The sequence below is a fragment of the Stylophora pistillata genome, chromosome 12 (genome assembly GCF_964205215.1).
Source record: "Stylophora pistillata chromosome 12, jaStyPist1.2, whole genome shotgun sequence".
Taxonomy (NCBI): Eukaryota; Metazoa; Cnidaria; class Anthozoa; order Scleractinia; family Pocilloporidae; genus Stylophora; species Stylophora pistillata.
In genome coordinates this window covers 9,667,155-9,671,719 of record NC_142530.1, presented here as the reverse complement: position 1 = coordinate 9,671,719, position 4,565 = coordinate 9,667,155, and the positions used below count along the sequence as shown (strand labels likewise).

The following is a 4,565-nucleotide window of genomic DNA, read 5'->3' as shown; positions in this document are numbered from 1 at the left end:
GTTGTTGTGTTATTGACTAGGGTCTTTCTAGGAAGTTGGGAGGAGGGGGAATATGGCCCTGAGTCTCCCCCGCTCAGTAAGGCCTTTAGCGCACTCTCTCTCGTTTGTAAACACGAATGATAATTCTTTGCGCATCCGCTAAGCGGTCGGTAACTTTTTGAAAATAAGCGCAGCTTTGAAATAATTCTTGAAATAACATGTATGCACTGGTAAGACGTTTGTTTCACGGTACAGCCTAGTGGGCACGGAAACGAGTGGTTCAAATTGCAATATTTCAGAAAAGTTAAGTCTTTAGTTGCGACGACTGTTTTTTGATGACACAAATTTTCCCTGTGTTAGTGCTAAAAGAAGAAGACGACTAAAAGAAAGATATTTGTGCAAACCTAAATAAGCATTTTCGGTTTTAAATAGCCATTTCTTATTTATTGTCGATAACTGGACACCAATGATAATTTTTAAATTCCAGCAGAAGGGTTATGTTATACCCAACTTTACACCTGTGCTGGAGAAGTTAAAATATTCACTTCACGTTTATTCCTTCCACGCGGTCAACTCCCTTTTTGTAGGATGAGAAACATGTGATGTATATATTAAACAAACGGGGAATACATAGTTCTGACAGCGCGATCCTGGAGACTTGCAGTCTAGTCTCTTCTCTATCTCTCTCCCTTTCTCCCTCTCCCTCTTTCCCCCACTTTCTCTCCCTCTCCCTCTTTCCCCCACTTTCTCTCCCTCTCCCTCTTTCCCCCACTTTCTCTCCCTCTCTCCCCGTCATGATCTATCTGTGCGACTGATCAGCTGATCCGGATTTTATATCAGCTGTTTAAAGAAGTTTTTAAGGCCCCACTCTATTCTAAGATAGAAGGGGGTAAGAGGTAGGGAGGGGGGAAGGGGTTGCGTTTGACGGAGAATGAAAACAAGGCAAGATGATAAAGAAACATTTACTTCACCACAAACTCAAAATCAGAACTCTAACCTTGACTTCGATCTCAGTTCTGCCTAAAAAAGGTTAGTCAGTCAACGCCTGGTTTTTGAAGAGACGGGAACAAATCGCTTCCTTTATCCAAACCGGCTTATTTTAATTTTATCAATGCGTTGTTATTAAAGTCACAAGTCAAAAATGAAAGAGATATTTAGGGGGGAATACTCACAAAGAAATACATTTTTGTTTTCATTTATATGATTTTGCTTGACCGCATACTTGAACTTTTATGATTCACAAGTAGGATACGCCTTGAATCCTTTATACTCTGACACCAGTATGCATATTCTCCATACTGTTCTCTTTAACAAATGGTCAACACCACAGCGTGCAATATTGAGTTATGGATGCAAGCAGGAAGTTGCTAAGCACAAAAGAAGCGTAAGAGTCGCACGAGGCGATAGCCGAGAGCGACTCTAGCTTCTTGAGTACTTAGCGAACTTCCCAAGTGTATCCATAACTCAATAGTGCATACTGTGGCGTTTACCATTTGTTTTATAGCACAAAATTGATACATTATAGCGAAAGAGTTTTCTTTCATTCAACAAATCTTACGTGACCAGAAAAAACAAGCGCTCGCGGAAAACTAGTCTTTTCATTTGCTCACGTCAGCAGTGTACACCCATGAACAAATGGTGGACGCTGAATTGACCAATCAGAGCGCGTGCTTTACTTTGGTTATGTTACAAATACTTTTCCTAACGAACTGACAAGGAGAGTTTGTTTAACAACCAAAAGTTTCTTTATGTGAAAACCTTGTTTCCTGTTTATTAATATTTTAGGGATGGACCATTATTTTTCTGGAGGGAGGTATAAGAAATTTTCTTCTGCCAACATTTTTTCAAACACACACGTCTCCACAAACAATTTTTTCCAACATCATCTTCGTACAAACAGTTTTTTTTCCATTTCGTTTCAGTGTTCTTTTGTTTTTGCTAAATATTACCATTGCCTTATGGAACTATTTTACAAAGAACGTAATCAATATGTTGACAAGTAACGTTGAGATTTGATTGCCACAATAAATTCCCATTTCTTCAAGAAATATGAAGCTATTTTCAGATTTGTTATTTGCTTAATACAGGGTGACCACTTTTTAGTGCCCAGATTGTGTTAATTTTTATACTAACGTTTCAATTTGTTGCAGCAACTTTTTTTTTTTTTCATTTCAGTTTTGGTAACAAAATTTTTTAACATCTTTCCTGACTTCTCTGCAAACATTTTTTTTCACCCTATCTGTTTGAAGTCTTTATTCAACAGCTAAACCAGAAACCTGAAGGAAGAGAGTAACATGCAAATACCGAGTTACTTTTAAATACACGATCAACTAATGAACATATCACGAGCTTATGCACGACCTAAGGGAGTTAACACCACGCCTTCGAGCATGCATTTAGATATCGTAACACTATCACGTTTGCAGACAATTTATTTTGTCTTTTCAGACCCTGCAGAAAATATTTTTGAATATTTCTCATACTCCCCCCTCCGGAAAAATAATAGTCCGTCCCTTACTGTATCTGCAGTGATAATCATCCTTTGTTAAGCCGTGAGAGCTTGGTAACCAACTAACTGAATGATATCGAGGTATTTCCACCGACCACTTATGACTCATTTTCGTATTTAAAATTGTTTGGAGCAAAAAAAAAAGGACACTTTTACATAAATTGCGCTGGCCGATTGACATCCTGCGGTAAATGAACACTCTGAGAGCGACCAGAATCAGAGTCATTGTCGAAGTTCCCTTCAATTTTCAGTTTGTCGTTTTTATATCACATGAAAGTGAGAAGCACACTTTGAAATAGCAACGTAGTCGTTTTAATAAACCCCAAAATCTCATGATAGTTCTGTTCGGGTTATTGCAAGTCAGCTACGACTTCTAGTTACTTTTTCGTCTGATTTAATCATTCTTTTGTAGCCAAGCATGTCCATCAAATTACCACAGACTTCCTCTACTGCTGTAATTAAGCTCGTGGGAGCTTTTTCCACTTGTTCACAACAAGTGAAGCGTCTCTATAAAGTGAATAAGGATCCTTCTGATTATTGCTGCGCGGTTCCCTTTGAAGTGTTGCAATCCATTTATTAATACGTATAGACCAATCAAACCCTGCAAATTTGTAGAGGTCCATCGCCATGTTCTTTGTATCGACAATAAGATCTTCGTAACGTATCACTCGAAAGCGATATTTTAGCCATGACGGGGGAGAAAGCAAACCAAATTTTATGTTTTTTTTCAATGGGGCTACAAACTCCATGAACAACGTCACGAAATCTTTGATTTATAAAACTCGATATATTTATCCATTGCACTGAGTTAACCATGGAATAAATCACAGCTCTAGGATCCCGCACTAAGTGAATAGCTTTAATTTTGTATTGCTGTTGCTGGAAAATTCCTTGGAAACTTTCAAGTGTATATCTCGGCAAACGGGAGGTCAAGATCTTGAGAACAGTATATTTGGTAGAGTTACAAACCTCGCCAAGTAATTTCGCTGAGTAGGGTAGACATTTTTTAGTTTTGTCTTTTGTAGGGCACAGATGCTCACTGCTCAACGATGCACTTCGACTCCGAAATATACTCTTAGATAATGCTGATATAATGTCTTTAGGGATTTGAGTGAAACTGCAGTTGAGGAAGCTACTGATTACGTTGATAGCGGTTTTGCTGTATTGGATTCTTCTTTCTTTGTCTTTGAACAAATGGAGTTCATATATGTCGCGGGATAAAGTGTGTAGTGGCTCAAACCAATACATGATGTCAGGATTAGCATTAAATACTCCCCCTAAGAATGACGATCCTCCTCTACCTGGGCTCAATATAATGAGATTAGATCGTGGAGACCTCTTTTTAAGTGTCTTAGTTCCAACAGATGGCTTGTTTTGATTTCTCAATACCAAACCTTGTGAACAATTTCTTTGTTTCTCTTTTCAGTTGCTGTGGTGGTTCTTTTTCAAATCCCTGCAAAATATTTCGCCTTCTTGTCTGACTGACATTGTTATATGGATTTAAACGTGGAATCAATTTCCAAGACGAAGAAAGAACCAGGGTGTAGAAAACAAACAGTAACGCGAGGACGCTTAGTTTGACTAACACCACGTTGTTTTTCATGGCAAACTCCGACGCCAAATTTTTCTTCGGCTTGTTATATTGTTAAGTGCTATATGATAGTTGCGGATAAAAAGTACACGAAATCATTATTGTAACATTTAATCTCTTCCGATTACTGTTTCATTGTGTGTGAAATTATTGTCATTTTCTCAACAATTGTGGGACTTAACTAAACATAAAATTTTCTCTTCCAATTATCTTGACAAATTCAAGGTATGCTCCAGTTAATTCACCGCTACTTGTTATTTTTTTAATAATACTCCCTATTTAGAAGACGCAGGGTTGAGTTTTCTTTTTTATGCATTGATATTACTGGCAAATTTAATTTTTATTTGAATGAGTTGATATTTTATGCAGTCGACCTTTTTCTATGCTAGTACAGATGACCTGTGTGATATTCAACTAAGGCCACTGGTTTGGGCTGCATTTTCTAGACTTAGCTTTAGTTTTATGAGTTTGTTACAGCCTGTTTAA

General features: G+C 37.7%; 1 pseudogene; it reads right to left on the bottom strand.

Moving 5' to 3' along the window:
• Window positions 1-1,898: 1,898 nt before the first annotated feature.
• Window positions 1,899-4,091, bottom strand: LOC148718710 (carbohydrate sulfotransferase 1-like; annotated as a pseudogene).
• Between the last annotated feature and the right edge of the window lie 474 nt (window positions 4,092-4,565).